We start from the raw sequence: 19,116 nt of genomic DNA, 5'->3' as shown, positions 1-19,116 counted from the left end.
TATCTACTACTTTTTAATTGATTACACAGCTTCCCCGCTCTCCTTCAAACCCATCCTCAGGAAAAGCCAGAAGAGGATCATATTGTAATCCTAACACAACTTCAGTTTCTGTGATCTTTCCAGCTTGCTCACTTTTGAACCTGTCCCCACTGTATTGGGAAAATTCTGCCCAACATTTTGGGGTTGATGACCTTGACTCCACACTGGGCAAAGTTAGAGATGTAACAAGTTTTTAAGCAGTTACAAAGGCAAGGTAAGAAAATGTAGGAATAATCTGTGATGGTGTGGAAGGCAGGATAAATTAAAGAAAATAGAAGGGATGATTGTGCAAGAGAAAAAAAATGTCAGTGGAACAGGTAAAGAAGCAAACGATGAGTCTGGAAGATGCGCCAATAGGAGTAGAATCAGCAATAGCAGCTGACAAAAAAAGGGGCAGAGGTTATGATCTGACATTGTTAAATTTGGAAGTCTGTAAAATGTCTCTGTCCCTTTTTGTCAGCTGCTTTTGCTGATTCTACTCCTACTTGCATATACTCCAGACTCTTTTTTTTAAAGCTGTTCCATTGCCATTTCTTTCTCTTGTACCATCACCCCTTCCATTTTCTTTAATTTATCCTGCCTTCCACTCTATCATAGACCTTCAATTTTGTTCTTCCTGCTTCCTCCTAAAATGCTTATGATGAGATACTGTTTTAGGTTTATTTTGTCCTCTTTCAAGGCATTCCTCTTCCTCCTAAAATGCCTGTGATGAGATGCTGTTTTGAGTTTATTTTGTTTTATTGGAACCATGGAGTTCAAAAACTGTTTGGAGTGGGGTGGAGAACTGCAATGACAACCAATCTAAAGCTCAGGGTTACACCTGGAGTCTGAAAAAGTGTTTCTCAAAACTGATCAACCAATTTCTGTTTGACCACCTTAATTCAATAAATTCAGTAAACAAAATTTAAGTACAAACTGCTGCTTGAGCAGTTGGGTGATGTTTGGGACCCTAGGAAAGGAGATTAAACAGGCAGATTTTTAGACCAGGGCAAAATGCATTGCCACAATGAATCAATAATAAAGTGGCCAAAAATTGAGCTAGGCGAACCTTAGAATTAAAGCAAAACGTACTGGAAATTCACAGCAGGTCTATCAGCATTTGTGGAGAGAGAAAAAGAGTGAACGTTTCGGAAGAGTCTGGTCGAGCCGAACTTGAACTCTGGAGTGAAATAAAATATGGCAATCGGTAATTTATAGATGGAAACACCCCAATCAGGTCAGACCCTCGTTCTATCTCCTTCAGGCAGTCTAAGTTCCATCATCCACAGTGATTAACACACCCAAGTGCTAAACAGACACTCCCTTTACTCCTAACAAGATTCAACCCTCCTTCAGGATAAGAGATTCAGTACCAGCGGGAAACCTGCCAACAAACGTGGGGATTTGTACCAGAATTAAGATGCCAATGTGAAATCGGGCTCTCTTCTGTTGGAAGGTCATTGACCTGAAACCTAACCTCCCGTCTCTCTCCACAGCTGCTGCTGCTGCTGCTGTTTGACCTGTTGAGCACACTCACACCAACTCATTTTTCTTTTTTAAAAAAAGTAAACCGATGCATGGTGTCTAGGTAAAACACTGACCCCCTCACTTCTAACAGTGACATACCTCACTTTATAAAGTCTGCTCAACAGGAGCCGACTCAGCAGCAGCTGCTCCAGGGAGGGATGGGGGCGGGAGTGTTTGACGCATGCGCGCTGCGCACTCAGTGCTGGCCGCCACGTGACTGTGCCAGTTGCCCCGGCGCGCCGCTGCTTCCTCGCCATCTTCTGTCAAAGGGAAGCTGAGTGCAATTCTGCCGCCGGCGCGAGGCGAGGCGCGAGCGGCGGCGGATTGGAACGCGCCGATTGTCTCAGCCGTTGGACGGGTGGTTCGCGCGCGTCCTATTGACAAGCCACGCGCACGCGTACGCGTACGCACGCACGGGCGAGAAAGGGAGCCGCTCGCGCCCAGGTTAGTGCTTTCCACACTCGCGACTTTCACCACCCCCCCCCACCCCCCCGCCTCATGCCCGCCACCCCCAACCGACATCTCATCATCGCCTGTCTTTTACATTTTGATGTATGGAATGTAAGACGATGTTTTTTTTAATTGAAAACAGCAGGAAAAAAATTACCGCAGCTCGTGTTTCTGATACGAAAGTTTGTGAGCACGTCTCTGGGGGTAATGTCTGCTGTTCTGAATCGCGATTCTTCCGAATATGTTTCAACTGCCTTCTTTAATGGTCTTGCGATCATTGTGTGCAATGTACAGTTAGTAATACTGGTGTCCGTCACTAGGGTAGTGAAGGGGGTGTATATGGCAATTGCTAGGCGGGCTTCTTCATTGAGGAAATAGATTGTACTGTATTCCCGGACATAATGCGTGTGCAGGGGACTTATACACGTGTAAAACCAACGCTGGTGTTAATTTGTCTTGCCCGCCTTTATACTTCTCGCCCTATTGTATGAAGTTGCCAGGCCATGCCTTTGCCAGTGTGCTTGCTGAATGTGTCTTTGTGATTTCACAGTAATAGAGTATTTAGAGTTGTCGCTAAAATATGATCCGAACCCCCCTTGATTGTTTTGCAGGCTGGCCACATGTAGTCAAATTGCTTTCTGGTTTCGGTGAAGAGAACCTTGCAGGTTTTGTTGTTGCTGTGAGGTGTTGTTGCATCAGCTGTTTAGCGATAGTAACATTTCTCCTGAACTCGTGAAATGTCTCACTGTTTTGTTTGTAATCTGTGGTGCTGCACAGATGATATCCTTGTCCTGTTTCATGTAATAGATTGTGAAAAAGAAAATTCGTCTTTGTCTTTGAATGGCCGTTTAACTCGAATACTTTTTAACCAGTAATTCGATGACACTAATGACCACATTTTACAATAGTTAAATTACTCTTGAGGCTTCTTCTCTTTCTCTTCTAGAAACCCAGACTGCTCAATTCGATATGAACTTATCTTTCCTTGGGTTTGTCCTGTTTAAATTTTTGAGGACCAGACCTATTTGAAAATGTCACTGCTGACATTGTAACACGCAGTCTGCCATGTGGGACTTTGCTAAAACCTTACTATATAGACTACATCGGGTGAATTATTTCATTGACACCCATCCCCTCGGCCCCAAGCTCGTCAGGCAAGACCTTCACCTAGTATCCATGCTGGCTGCCCTTAACTAGAGTCATAGACTCTAGTGTTTCTAAATGACAACTAATATTATCCTCCTTCAATTTTTTTTTTACCCATTCACCGACCACAAATTAAGCTGACTGGCCTGTGATTGCTAAATCTACACCTTTCTCCATTTTTAGACAATGGTACAACAATAGTAGGTGTAAGTCTTTTGTAACCAAATCTGTAGCCAGCTATGATTTGAAAATGACAGCCACTGTTGATTCTCTGAATTGCCTGGGATACCTGACGCTTTTGTTCTTTGTCACCTGATAATTGGGTCCAATAAATGGAGGTTGGTTTTATTGAGGTTGCCACTTCCCAATGAAAGATACATTCACTTTACAAAGGTTGACTTGTGTGCAGGAGCGGACTCAGTTTTGCATGTGAAGATTTATGTTTTCTTTATAATTAAAAACACCCTTTTTTGGGTAAAGGGGGATGCTGAAATTTTCTTCGCTGCATTTATAAATTGTTATCTGAACTCTTTGTCAGATGATACACAGCTTGACTGTTTCCAGAACTTTTCATTACGTAAGAACATAAGAAATAGGAGCAGGAGTAGGCCATCTAGCCCTTCGAGCCTGCCCCGCCATTCAATAAGATCATGGCTGATCTGTCGTGTCTCAGTTCCACCTACCCGCCCTCTCCCCATAACCCTTAATCCCCTTGCCTATCAAAAACCTATCAACCCGCGTCTTAAATATATTTAGCGAGGCAGCCTCCACCACTTCAACAGGCAGAGAATTCCAGAGATTCACTACCCTTTGAGTGAAGAAGTTCCTCCTCAGCTCCGTTCTAAACTGCCCCCCCTTTATCTTGAGGCTGTGCCCTCTAGTCCTACTGTCCTTTCTGAGCGGGAAGAGCCTCTCCACCTCTATCCTATCCATCCCATTCATCATCTTATATGTCTCAGTGAGATCTCCCCTCATTCTTCTAAACTCTAATGAGTACAAGCCTAGTTTATTCAGCCTCTCCTCATAGTTCAACCCCCTCAACTCCGGTATCAGCCTAGTAAACCTCCTCTGCACTCCCTCCAAGGCCAAAATATCCTTGCGTAAGTGCGGCAATCAAAACTGCACACAGTACTCCAGCTGCGGCCTCACCAGTGCCCTGTACAGTTGCAGCAAGACCTCCCTACTTTTATATTCAATCCCCCTCGCTATGAAGGCCAGCATCCCATTCGCCTTCCTGACCGCCTGCTGCACCTGCAGGCTGGGTTTTGCGACTCATGCACAAGGACCCCAAGGTCCCTCTGCACCATTGCATGCTGCAGTTTTTTGCCATGTAAGTATTAGTCCTTCCTACCATTATTCCTACCAAAGTGGACATCTTTACACTTGCCAACATTAAATTCCATTTGCCAGTTCCTGGCCCATTCGCCCAGCCTATCTAGATCCTTCTGCAGACTTTCCACACCCTCCGCACAATTTGCCATTTCACCAATCTTGGTGTCATCAGCAAATTTCGACACCATACACTCGGTTCCCTCCTCCAGATCATCTATATAAATGGTAAATAGCTGAGGCCCCAGCACCGACCCTTGGGGCACTCCACTAGTCACCAACCGCCAATCCGAATAGACCCCCACTCTCTGCCTCTTGTTTGACAGCCAATCCCCTATCCATGCTAACACCCTACCCCCAACTCCATGCCCCCTGACCTTCTGTAATAACCTCTTGTGCGGCACCTTATCAAACACCTTCTGAAAATCAAGAAAGACCACATCCACCGGCTCTCCTCTATCCACCGCCCTAGACACATCCTCATAGAACTCCAATAAATTTGTCAGACACGACTTCTCCTTAACAAAACCGTGGTGCGTCTGCTCTATCAAACAATTCTCCTCAAGATGCCTCGCTTTTTCCTCCTTGATGACGGATTCTAACATTTTACCTACAACTGACGTTAAACTAACCGGCCTATAATTCCCTGCCTTTTGCCTGCCACCCTTCTTAAACAATGGCATAACATTAGCCGTTTTCCAATCTTCCGGCACTTCCCCGAAATCCAGCGCCGTTTGGAAAATAATCACCAAGGCATCCACTATCGCCTCCGCCATTTCTTTCAGAACCCTTGGATGCATTCCATCCGGTCCTGGGGACTTGTCCACAATCTGTCCTTCCAGTCTTTTGAGCACTGCCTCTCTAGTAACAATAATGTCATTCAGGCCCTCCACTCCTACCATCTTTCCATCGCTAACACCCGGCAAATTATTCACGTCCTCCTTCATGAAGACTGAAACAAAAACGTCATTCAAGGCCTCAGCCATTTCCCCATCTCCTACCACTAAGTCCCCCCTCTCATCCTCTAAGGGTCCAACGTTCACCCTAGTCAGCCTCTTCCTTTTTATATATTTATAAAAACTCTTACTATCCTTTTTTATATTAAGCGCTAGCCCAGCTTCATAGTTTATCCTACCCTTCTTTATCAACTTCTTCGTCATTCTTTGTTGATATTTAAACCTCTCCCAATCCTCTTCTCGCCCACTACTCTTAGCTACTCTAAATGCATCCGCTTTTAAGTTAACACTTTCCTTTACCTCCTTCGTTATCCACGGCTGATTATCTCTCCTCCTACGATCCTTTTTAACCATCGGAATAAATTTCTGCTGAGCACCAAGAAAGATCTCCTTAAAGATCCTCCACTGTTCCTCAGCAGACCTACCTTCCAACGTGCTCCCCCAATCAACATTCGCCAATTCCTCTCTCATCCTATCGTACTCCCCTCTGTTCAAACAAAGGACACATGTCCGGGAACCCAATTTCTCCTCCTCTGCCTGCATCAGAAACTCCACCATACAATGATCACTCTTCCCAAGAGGATCCTTCACCACAAGGTCCCTAATTCTACCCGCCTCATTACATAGCACCAGATCCAAGATAGCTCGCTCCCTTGTTGGCTCCAACACACACTGTTCAAGGAAACTATCCCGGCAGCATTCCAAGAACTCTTCCTCAAGCCCACCGTGTCCAACATGGGTCGACCAATCACTATGTAGATTGAAATCCGCCATAATTATCGCTGTTCCATTCCTGCACGTCGCATTTATTTGTGCGTTAACAGCCCACCCCACCTCCAGATCATTATTTGGGGGTGTATAGACGACACCCACCAGCGTCTTCCTCCCTTTGCTGTCCCTAATCTCCACCCACAACGATTCCACTTTCTGCTCATTGGCTCCTGTACCATCCCTTACTACCACCCTGATGCTATCCTTAATCAGCAGAGCTACGCCCCCTCCTTTTTCCTCCCGCCTATCCTTCCTAAACACTTGATACCCCTGGACATACAGCTCCCAGTCCCTGTCACCTTGCAGCCACGTCCACCACCTTTAGCATGATGCTGAATGTGTGCAAGAGTGACATCCCTGTCTGTGCACATTTTAGTTTGTCTCATTTAAAGTTACAGCCTTTATGTGACAGTTGCATAGTTGGCAGTGGTTAGGAATGACAAGTCAGGCAATAAAATGATCTATGTACTGTCGTGCTCTCTTAATGCTTCAAATACAATGCAAACCAGTTGGTTGGGTATTTTATAAATGACAAATTCGTTATTTTGAAAGAATGGAAATTGCATTAGTGAACTGATGAGATTGTGCATAAACTTTTTTTTAGAAGCCCAATTTATAATTAAGTCTTCAGATTGCACGAGAGCAGTGTTGTCCAATGCACTTACCAATTGGCTACAAGCTTGAAGTGAATTGATGCAGTTTACTTTTAGAGCCACATAATACTGAATTGTGTTAAAGTTACAGTGATGGGTATGAGTGTCACTCATTGGACATCTATTTGTCTGTCCCTAATTGAGCAAGGAGGAATCAACCATGTTGCTTGATTAGGAGAAATTACAAATCTGCCAGACTGCAACTTTGTTTATCAGAGTATAGTTCAGGTTTTATATAGTTGTAATTCTGAACCTGAATATAGTTTGAGTTTTTAGTGACCTGGAAGCTGAAGGACTATTTGCTCACCAAAATAAGAAAAATAGTTTGTTACCACCTTTGTTCATGCGCTCACTGAGTCCCTCTAAATGATGATACATTTAAATCTGTTGGACTGTTATGTGTAGCTGTGAAAGCAGGAATGGCCTTTGGAAAGTACGCTATCTAAGCGCTCTAGAAATTTTCTTGGAGAAATCTAGTCACACAGGGGATGTTAACTGAAGTGCTTGGTTTTGTTTAGTTGGTAGTTGGCCTGTTTTGCAAAACAGTTGGGGTGCATGAGTGACTGGCAACACTGCATGCTGAAATATGTAATTATGGAAAGCTTGGTACAGCATCATCCAAGTGTGTTCATCCTTCATCTTGATAGATCTATTGAAAGGATAGAGTGTTGTTAGTGTTACTGGATGTTGGCCATGAGCCAAAGATGTGTTAAATGTCTGGACACTGTACTTGGCAATGACAAGTGACAAGAGTGTGAAGAGCGCAGAAGCCAATGTGTAGAGATTTGTTGATTCTTTTCTTGCCTCTCCTAATATATCAATTCTGAACAAACAGTCTACACTTGAAGCAAACTGTCTCTGTCAGAAAAGAGAGCACTTAGTTAACAGATGTTATGACCCTTTTTGAAAGTTTATACAGTGGACTTCATTTTGTGGAACAGTTGGATTGTAAAATCTGTTTGAAGTTGTTCTGGCTCTGGCAGTGGTCTATTGGTTTTGATAGTTTTAAAACATCAAACCTGTTTTCATAGAATTGATCATGTTTGCTATTTGTTACACTTATTAAATAATGCATTTTCTTGTATCATGTGGTAAACATGGTGACTAGATCATCATAAGTTTGGTTTTGACATCCTATTGAACAGCATTCAGCTAGATGTATGAAAGTTGCACATATGCCATGGTATTGGAGTTGGAAGATTGTTCACATCCGTGTGCGAATGTTATCCTATAGTGGTCATTTAAAAGTTTGTGTAAGTTTATACGTGTAGTAGGTTGAATGACATTTGTTTCAAGACAATGTTTCGTTCTAACATATGATAAAGTTTGTATGCCAAATGGGTTAATTTAATGTTGGAAAGATTATAGTTTAACCCAACCTGGGGAAATACAATCAATCATTAGAAATACTAATGATTTTCATTCTTTAAAAAAAAATGAATGGAGTTACAGAATGTTCTTCCCAAATATTTAAAATCATAGTATCCCTACAGTGCAGATGGAGACAATTTGGCCTATCAGACCTGCACTGATGCTAGTCCCACCCAGGCCCCATCCCTGTAACCCTACTAATCTCCCTGACACTAAGGGGCAATTTATCATGGCCAATCCAGCTAACTGGAACATCTTTGGACTGTGGGAGGAAACTGGAGCACCACAAGGAAGCCCACGCAGATATGAGGAGAATGGCAAACTTCACACAGACATTCACCCGAGGCCAGAATTGGACCTGGGTTCCTGGTGCTTGAGGCAGCAGTGCTAACCACTGTGCCGCCCTCAAATCCATTTTCTTGTATTCAGTCTTATTCTGAATTGCACTGAATGTTGTTCTCGGTGACATCAAAATTGTGCGGTAGAATATTAATTTTATGTAATATATACCTGTAATTATTTTATTCCATACCATGGAATCTCTTAAAGATTTAGGAAGGCAGAAGTGATGACCAGGAATAGTGGGGCATTTTCAAACTGTCCCTATTATTGTGTCTAAAATGGCAAGTCCTTCACCCTTCATTTTGTGGTCTCTGAAATGCTCCTTCTAAACATTTCTGCTTATTACTTATCTCCACTTTCAAATCCCATGTCTTTTGTGACCTCTTCAATTTTTCTTCCATTTGTGTTTGGCGTTTTTCCTTAAAATATTGAGTTCCTTAAAATATTTTGCCAAATAAATGCTATTGCTCAAACTTGGGCCATGGATTTTATTTTTCTTTCTGTTGCGTTATTAGGTATTTTAATGAGGTGACAGACTTGTTCCCTGCTTTTTTGCAAAGATGCTGTATAATTGTGAAGTAGGGTTTATTCAAGAGCATTGTGTGTTGATGGGCTTGGGAACTTTCTTCTGCCCACCCAATCCCATAACCTTACTGTCTGTTTTTTTTCTTTTAGAATTGCTGTCTCTTTTCTATAGGAAAAGATCCTGCAAGCTCTCAGTTGCCCATTACTTAAATTTTTACTTAATTGCTTGTTTCTCCCTGAATTGTGACAATGATTCACGTAGTAGTTAAATCAAATGTCTTTGTCTCTCCCAGAGCCTAGCTTTTTTTTGTTTATCAATCTTGAATATATCATTGAAGTTCAGTTTCCATTCTTAAATAGTTTTGAATAATGTTTACTGAGCTTTCTCTGCAGTGTAAATAATTTAGCTCTTAGTTTTCCCTCATAGCTCAGGTGCTTAAACTGCTTTCCCTTTTCTACACAGCCTGCCTTACACACCACATGACCATCTCTCGGGACTTGCTCAGTCCCTTTGCTTGCTTGCCTCCAACATCCAGTTAATTTTCCACCCTCTTGCATGTTGATTTGTGAAGCACCCATCACTACCCTCAAGCCCCATAAATTTGACCAATTGGTTTATTCATTCACTTTATTTTGTTCTCTTGCACTTTTTCCTTCTGATATCAAAGACCATTCACCAATCTACTTTATCAATCTATTTACCTGTCCCTCATTGCTTGATACCCAAGATATTCAAGGTCTCCATGCTTGGTTGGGAATTGCATCTAGCAGTGAAAGATAAGTTTTGTTGTGGTTGAGGGAAATCTTTGACTAGCCTGGACAAAAGGATAATCAGCCAAAGACTAAATGTGATTTGGTAACTAAATTATTCTAATGAATTATTTGTCTTCCTCTTTACACAAGATCGGCTCCTAATATAATCTCAATTCCTGGCTCATAAAAACGTTTTTAAAAAAATTACAGTTTGTTTGAGTAGTATTAAGTCTACTTTATCATTTTCACCTTCTTTAAGGACCAACCTGTTTTGACACCTTGCCCATCTGACAGGAAACTGTACATTTTTCAGGTGGAACAAGTATCTCAGTCGGTACCATTGCCTCAATTCCATCTTCCATCTTTGGTATTCATAAGAACATAAGAAATAGGAGCAGGAGTAGGCCATCTAGCCCTTCGAGCCTGCCCCGCCATTCAATAAGATCATGGCTGATCTGTTGTGGCTCAGTTCCACTTTCCCGCCCTCTCCCCATAACCCTTAATCCCCTCTCTTATCAAGAACCCATCAACCCGCTTCTTAAAAATATTTAGCGAGGCAGCCTCCACCACTTCAACGGGCAGAGAATTCCAGAGATTCACCACCCTTTGAGTGAAGAAGTTCCTCCTCAACTCCGTTCTAAACCGCCTCCCCTTTATCTTGAGGCTGTGCCCCCTAGTCCTACTGTCTTTTTTGAGCGGGAAGAGTCTCTCCACCTCTATCCTATCCATCCCATTCATCATCTTATTCGTCTCAATGAGATCTCCCCTCATTCTTCTAAACTCTAACGAGTACAAGCCTAATCTATTCAGCCTCTCCTCATAGCTCAACCCCCTCAACTCCGGCATCAGCCTAGTAAACCTCCTCTGCACTCCCTCCAAGGCCAAAATATCCTTGCGTAAGTATGGCGCCCAAAACTGCACACAGTACTCCAGCTGCGGCCTCACCAATGCCCTATACAGCCGCAGCAAGACCTCCCTACTTTTATATTCAATCCCCCTCGCGATGAAGGCCAGCATCCCATTCGCCTTCCTGACCGCCTGCTGCACCTGCAAGCGGGGTTTTTGCGACTCGTGCACAAGGACCCCGAGGTCCCTCTGCACCGTCGCCTGCTGCAGTTTTTCTCCACGTAAGTAATAATCCTTCCTACCATTATTCCTACCAAAGTGGACCACCTCGCACTTGCCAACATTAAATTCCATTTGCCATTTCCTGGCCCATTCGCCCAGCCTATCTAGATCCTTCTGCAGACTCTCCCCACCCTCCGCACAATTTGCCGTTCCACTAATCTTGGTGTCATCAGCAAATTTCGACACCCTACACTCGGTTCCCTCCTCCAGATCATCTATATAAATGGTAAATAGCTGAGGCCCCAGCTCTGACCCCTGGGGCACTCCACTAGTCACCATCCGCCAATCCGAATAGCACCCGTTGACCCCCACTCTCTGCCTCCTATTTGACAACCAGTCCTCTATCCACGCTAACACCCTACCCCCAACTCCATGCCCCCTGACCTTCTGTAATAACCTCTTGTGAGGTACCTTGTCAAACGCCTTCTGAAAATCCAGAAAGACCACATCCACCGGCTCTCCTCTATCCACCGCCCTAGACACATCCTCATAGAACTCCAGTAAATTTGTCAGACACGACTTCCCTTTACGGAAACCGTGCTGCGTCTGCTGTATCAAGCAGTTCCCCTCAAGATGCCTCGCTATTTCCTCCTTGATGACGGATTCTAACATTTTACCTACAACAGACGTTAAACTAACAGGCCTAAAATTCCCCGCCTTTTGCCTGGACTTTGCTTAGTTTGAATTGGATATATAAGCAAAAAAAAATGACATTCTAGATAATGTGACGGAGGATGATCTGAAACTTGAAACATTGTGAATTGTGAGGAGGATAGTATGGAACTTCAACAAGACAAATTGATGGAATGAGCTGATAAGTGGCAGATGAAGTTCAGTTGGAGAACAGGGAGAGATAATATGAAAACTGCACAGCTCTAAAGTGGGTGCAAGAACAGAGGAATCTGGGTGTACATAAGTCATTGATATTGCTAGGACAGGTTTATTTGTTCTTATGATGTGGGCAGTACTGGGAAGACCAGCATTTGTTGCACATCCCTAATTGCCCTTGGACTGAGTGGCTTGCTAGGCCATTTCAGAGGGTCATTAAGAGTCAACTGTATTGGTGTCGGTTTGGAGCCTCATGTAGGCCAGATCAGAAAAGGATGGCAGATTTCCTCCCCAAAAGGACATTAGTGAGCCAGATGGATTTTTACAATAATTAATGATGATTTTATTATTGAGGCTGGCTTTCAATTCAAAATGTATTAATTGAATTCAAATTCTACCAGCCACCCAGTCCCCAGAGTATAACCTGGACCTGTATACTACTAGACCAGTGACATTACCGCTATGCCACCATCTCCATGAAGAAAGAACAATAAATAATACAAATTATGCCTATAATCAACCAAAGAATAAATGAGGTTTAGGAGTGCAATTATTCTCAATGAATTATTTTTCTTCATCTTTACACAAGATCTGCGGCTATAATCCCAACTTCTGGCTCATGAAAGCATTAAAATATTTCCAGTTAGTTTGAACAATACTAAGTCTACTAGGATACAGTATCCTAGGCTTTATTAATGGGGGCATAAAGTAAGGAAGTTGAGTCGAATTTGGATAAGTCACCAGTTATTTTGTTGGAATACTACATTTGTTTTGGACGCTGCACTTTAGGAACGATATGAAGCCATTAGAGATAGTTCCAGGAATGACAATCTTTAGGACAATTTAATAAAAAAATTACATAATGGGCCAGATTTTACCAATTGGAGGCTAAGTGCCAGATCCGGATGTAAAACGGATCCGAGCCTGGAATCCATGTTCCACCGTGCCCGTATGCTTTTTGCCGGCTCCGGTCTGGTCCGGTCCACGCTGTGGACGTGGCTTAGTGCTGCTGGAACGATTGGAGCTCTGAACTGCACATGTGCAATTTGAAAAAAAACCTGAAACAGCGCGCCTGGGCGCAAAAGACAAAACAAAACAGAGCGCGGAGGGGGGGTGAGCCGTGATCAGAACACAACCCCCCCCCCCCCGGAAGACAACACCCCCACCCTACCTGGATTGCTGCTGTCCCTCCTCCATCCTTCTGACCTGCACACCTTCCTGGCCTTCCGCTGGTGTCTGCCAGAGGAGGTGGGTGGGCTCAGATGGATCTCTGATATGGGGGAAGGGGTGTATGGAGGAGAATCCCAACCCCCACCCTGCCCCCAACCAGAGATCCATCTGAGCCCGCTCCCCTCCTCCGACAGACGCCAGCGGAAGGTCAGGAAGGTGTTGTCGGCTGTCTGACGACTGCAGTAAGTAGTCTCACAACACCAGGTTAAACTCCAACAGGACTTTAACTTGGTGTTGTAAGACTTCTCACTGTGTTCACCCCAGTCCAACGCTGGCATCTCCACATCAACGTGTGCAGGTCAGAGGGATGGTGGAGGGAGAGCAGCAATCCAGGTAGGTTGGGGGTGTGCTCTGCGGAGAGGGGGCCTGCCTCCTGGGAGGGGGTCTGATTGGGGAGTGGGCTGTCCCACGGGGGGGTCTGATCGCCGGGGGCGGTGGGGGGGCCTGCCTCCCAGGGGGTTCAGATCACAGGGTGGGGGGTCTGTTGGAGTGCTTAGTGGGGGTTCTGCGAAGGGTGTTCGAGAAGATGGGCTTCAGAGGTTCCCCTGCAGAATAGGAATCTGCTTCGGATTTTTATTCTGCAGGTGGATAGCAGTGTGAACCTGAAATGGATCTGAATATGGTAAAGTCCGCAGTTAAGTAGATTTTGCATTCTATAATTTGCAGTCTTTTTGTTCCCATTGATTGAAAGGAAAGCCTGTAGTTTTAAGCTAATTAATTACAAAAGATCATATTCCTGGAGGGGAGGATGTGCCAGGATTACAACAGAGAAGCTGTCATCTCAATAGCACACTTTTGGGTTATTTCTCTCTAGTTATTGGGTGTGGCAGTGGGAGTTTCTGCTCTGAGGATCTGAATTCAAGCAGTTTGTCTTCCTATCTGTTTTATTTTCCCTGCTTATAAAAAATAGACCACGTGGAATTATATTCAAGGCCTTTGGATAGAGAATATCTTTCAGTATTGATATTACTCAGCAGGGGTTTGCTTATTCAGCTGAATGAATACTCTTTTCCTGCTATAAACATTGAATAACATGAGTCACAGTTCTACTGCAATAAAAATGCTGAAATGCACAGACTGAATAACTGTCTATTCTTTTTGAAGTAACACCTCTGCTTTCTTTAGTTTGGGATAAAAACAGAAAAAGCTGGCAAAACTCAGCAGATTTGGCAGCATCGGTAGAGAGAGAAACATTTCAAGTCTGCGTGACTCTTGGTCACAGCTGCTGCCAGATCTACTGAGTTTTTCCAGCATTTTCTATTTTATTTCAGATTTCCAGCATCTGCAGTATTTAGCTTTTATTTTATTTCTTCAGTTTGAACATAGAACAATACAGCACAGTACAAGCCCTTCGGCCCTCGATGTTGTGCCCAGCTATGTTCGAACCCAAGATCAAGCTATCCCGCTCCCAATCATTCTGGTGTGTTCATTGTGCCTATCCAACAACCGCTTGAAAGTTCCTAAAGTGTCCGACTCCACTATCACAGCAGGCAGTGCATTCCACACCCCAACCGCTCTCTGAGTAAAGAATCAACCTCGGACATCCCTCCTATATCTCCCACCATGAACCTTATAGTTATGCCCCCTAGTAACAGCTACATCCACCCAAGGAAATAGAGTCTGCACGTCCACTCTATCTATCCCCTACATCATCTTATAAACCTCTGAGTGCCTGACATTCCCCTCCACTCTAAAGTGAAAAGCCCCAGCTCCCTCAACCTTACTTCATAAGACCTACCCTCCAAACCAGGCTGCATCCTGGTACATCTCCTCTGCACTCTCTCCAATGCTCCAACATCCTTCTTATAGTGAGGTGACCAGAACTGCACACAAAATGTGGTCTTACCATGGTCCTGTATAGTTGCAGCAGAACCCCATGACTCTTCAACTCAAACTCCCTGTTAATAAACACTAACACATTATAAGCCTTCTTCACGGTTCTATGCACTTGAGTGGCAACCTTCAGAGATCTGTGGATATGAACCCCAAGATCTCTCTGTTCCTCTATATTTCTCAGAACCCTGCCATTGACCCTGTAATTCACATTCAAGTTTGTCCTACCAAAATGAATCACCTCGCACTTATCAGGATTAAACTCCATCTGCCACTTTTTGGCCCAGCTCTGCATCCTATCAATGTCTCTTTGCAGCCTGCAAGAGCCCTCCACCTCATCCATTACTCCACCAATCTTGGTGTCATCAGCAAATTTATTAACCCACCCTTCAGCCCCCTAAGGGAGGGAAGTGGATTTTAAACTCAGTATCTGGGAGATTAAAAAAAAGTGCCATGTATGGGTTGAGATCCACCAGCTTTTCCTTGTGTTCAAAATCAAATACTTAAAAATGCATTGTTCAGCTATATATCATGCCAAAGAAAATAAAGCTATTCAATAGTGAATTATGTAAACTCATTAGTACAAATGCAAAGTATCACAGATGTTGGAAATCTGGAATTAAAACAGAAAATGTTGAAAATACTCAGGCCTGGCATCTGTATTTATTGAGTTAGCAATATAAATAATTTCCTGATTTCACGTGCCCATAATTTGGATGATGAAATAATGAGAGATTGAGGTCATGCGAATTGTGAGCAGTGCTTCCAAAATTACTTGTAAACAAAAACCTCTAATTTGAGCCAGTCAAAATAGCTTCAGGTGATTAGTCTCTTCTGTTTCCTCTTCCCCTTTCTCTTCACTCCACTCCACAATTTTTGGGTGCACCAGATGCCCTTTTAATCTGTAAAGCATGATTTGAGCATTAACCAAGCTGGGTCATTGCCTATGTTTTTGACGAAGATTGGATGATGCATCAGAGTTGTTATTAATTAATGCATGTTCTTTGTCATTATTAAACCACAAAGATGCATTGTGTGCTATTATATATCGGCCTTCTAAAGGCATTTTTCAGGAACAAAGTATCCAGCTAGAAGCCAATTAATTATTTTAAAAGAAGAATTGTGTTTTCTGTTGGACAGATGGAATTTGTTCTTTATTTATCACAAGCTGCATGGTGTTCAGTAGGGCTGCTGCACAGCCACAATTATATTTTTGCGTATTTTGCAGGCTGCGTGCATGCTAGAATAACTAATTCCTTCAGCAGGGTGCGTACAACTGCAAGTCTGTTTTTTCTTGGGTCAAAGTTAGTCTTGCTCTGAAGCTTATTGCTGAGGTGCAATTACTGGTATGTCTAAGGTATAGAACTTGGGGATATGAAAATTGTTCTTTGAGGGTTTTATTTCCAGTTTGATACTGCATCTTAGAATCCTTCACTGCAGAAGGAGGCCATTTGGCCCATTGAGTCTGCACCAACTATAATCCCACCCAGGCCTTATTCTCCATAACCCCATACGTTTACCCTAACTAGTCCCCCTGACACTAAGGGGCAATTTAGCATGTCTAATCTACCTAACCTGCACATCATTGGACTGTGGGAGAAAACCAGAGCACGTGGAGGAAACCCACGCAGACAGAGGGAGAATGTGTAAACTCCACACAGACTGTGTGACCCAAGCCGGGAATCAAACCTGGATCCTTGGTGCTGTGAGGCAGAAGTGCTAACCACTGTGCCAACCGTGCCGCCCCAATATATTTCTGGTGAACAGTATAGTTGGAATGTGGATTGGAAATAAAGGACTGATTTAGTAATCATTGTACAATGAATCATTCTGAAGACTTGCCATTATGGATGGAAATGTGGTTGCCAATTTGTATACACTAAGAGGTAGAAACTCATCTTGCTGAGTAGTGCAAAGCAGGGAAGGCATGGATAGTCCCTTTTACACTCTGCCTATTATTTTTATTGCATCCCAGCCAGGTGTAAAATGAGCTGCCGATTTGCTGATGCCTGATTTGCATTACTGTCCAAGATGAATTTGTACACCCAAGATCCCACAATCAGAAATTGAGTAAGTGGTTAATTAACAAAGTGATTATTGAGGAAAGAAAATTCACTGACCAGGACACCGATAGAACTCCTTACAACTCTTCGCAGTAGTGTTTCTATGATACTTGGGTTACACTACTTACCCGGAATTTTTATTTTTTTGGCAATTTACCTGCAACTTGTCCCTCTTTTTTCATAAACTGCAAATAGGAAAATAAATTGGCGGCCTTGGCTCAGGTCAATCTTGCATCTTCTGTACCACTGTTTGATTAGAGCTGCACTTGAAGTGCAATTGCTGTCATGATAAAACTGGTATTGTCCACAATGTGTATAGATTGCCTTTGTGCAGAATGACATTTTAATGAATTTGTCGTGCCGAGGTTGTTTTTGCACGCCTGTGAAGCTGCTTTCTAAGATAGGGGTTTGCACTTTCATGGTTTGCTGGATCAACATTGAAGGATTGAAAGGAGTTTGAGGAAAAATGTAAGCAGAGGTATGGGGAAAATACACAACATGTTGGGATGACATGTATTTTGGTGGGTAGCTTAACCAATAAAGACATTTCCTGTTGTAGATATATTTTGATGTAATTTTTTTACAAATTTGTTTTTAACAAATATTATGTGCTGCTGGAGGTTCACCACTTCCCTTTAAACGACACTTGACAATAGGATTTGAAACATTAATTTTCTTCTCTTCCGCCACCCACAGCACCCTACAGTGTGTAGTTATTTTAGAAATTAATTGAAGTACATTGCGTACACATTTCTTTTTGCCATAGACTGCTACTCCTGAAACGAAATGCTGTCAAATTGGCTAGACTTACTGTCTCTTTCAAGTTGCTTATTATTGGGAGATTAAAGTATTCAGCTGTCAGGGGAAGTTTTGGCAAGATTTATTAATAACTGGACTCAAAAGTTGGGTTTTGTAGGGACAATAATTTGAGCTGAAGGCGAGTTTAAAGCTTTTTATTATTTCTTTAACTGACAAAGTAAGCAAAATTAATATCCCACTAGTTTTTCGAGTGAAAGGTGCATGAATGAATTCACTAATTTTTCCGAAGTCTATCCACGTTAATCAGCTCTTGAACTGTTGTAGCTTTCACGAAGTATAGAGATTTGAATTTTTCATCAAAACTAGGATTGATCATGCTTGGTCTATTCTTGATGCGTACTGTTCTGGGAATTTTTAAATGCTGAATGGATGCAAATGACTATTTAAAAGAAAATTGTTTGTTGTTTGCAGAAACACAATGAAAGCAGATGTGACTGATATGATGTACATGTGATACGATGTTTTCAATAAAAAGTTGTGCTTTCCATGCTTTCATAACACACATTTATGTCTGCTACAGTGGTAATGAACTCCCAATTAGACATGATCACAGAATTGTTGCAGCACTGCAAGGAGGCCATTCAGCCCATTTTGTCTGCACTGTTTCTCCAAATGAATAACTCACTTAGTGTCATTCCCTGTCTTCTCCCCTTAAACCCTGCGCATTGTTCCTTTTCAAATAGTAACCCAGTTCCCACTTGAATAGCTCAATTGAACCTGCCTCCACTCTTGCAAGAAATTCCAGGTTTTAACCAGTTGCTGCATGAAAATGTTTCTTCTCATGTCTCCATCCTTTTGCCAATTACTTGAAACCTGTGCCCTCTCTTTCTCGATCCTTCCACCAATGGCAACAGTTTCTTCCTATCTACTCTTCATGATTTTGAATACCTTGAATGAATCTCCTCTTAACCTTCTTTTCCAATGAAACAGTCCCAACTTCTCTGTTCTGTATAAGTTCCTTATCCCTGGAACCATTCTCTGAATCTGTCCTGCACACTGTCTATACATCTTTCCTAACACATGGTACCTAGAACCAGTCACAATACTGCAGCTAAGGCTGAACTAATGTTTTATACAAGTTTAACATAACCTCCTTGCTTTTTTACTTTATACTGCTATTAGTAAAACCTAGGGTACTGTATGCTTCATTAACTGCTCTCAACATGTCCTGCCACCTTCAGTGACTTATGCACATATACACCCAGATCCCTTTACTCCCCCATCTGCTTTAGAATTCTACCCTTTATATTGTCGCTTCACGTTGTTCCCTGAAAATGAATAATTTACACTTCTCTGCATTGAACTTCATCTATCACTTGTCTGTCCCTTCCACCGTATTATCAATGGTCTTTTTTGAAGTTCTGCATTACCCTC

General features: G+C 42.8%; 1 protein-coding gene across 8 annotated transcripts in view; it reads left to right on the top strand.

The window, feature by feature from the left end:
- The window catches only part of pals2a (protein associated with LIN7 2, MAGUK p55 family member a), a 228,761-nt gene that overhangs the window by 50,333 nt on the left and 159,312 nt on the right, over nt 1-19,116 (top strand). For 2 of the 8 annotated variants that reach the window (XM_080206837.1, XM_080206793.1), the window contains exon 1: nt 1,907-1,989. The exons of 1 other annotated variant lie outside the window; for it this stretch is intronic. The gene's annotated coding sequence lies outside the window, so the exon portion shown is untranslated. Of the gene's footprint in view, nt 1-1,848; nt 1,990-2,035; nt 2,182-19,116 lie in introns of those variants that run through there. 5 more of the 8 variants (XM_080206845.1, XM_080206810.1, XM_080206864.1 and 2 more) reach the window with 4 other exon arrangements.

This window comes from Carcharhinus amblyrhynchos, chromosome 2, assembly GCF_965287045.1.
Source record: "Carcharhinus amblyrhynchos chromosome 2, sCarAmb.v2.hapA, whole genome shotgun sequence".
Lineage (NCBI taxonomy): Eukaryota > Metazoa > Chordata > Chondrichthyes > Carcharhiniformes > Carcharhinidae > Carcharhinus > Carcharhinus amblyrhynchos.
Note: the sequence above shows the minus strand (reverse complement) of the source record. Positions and strands in the feature narration are given on the sequence as shown.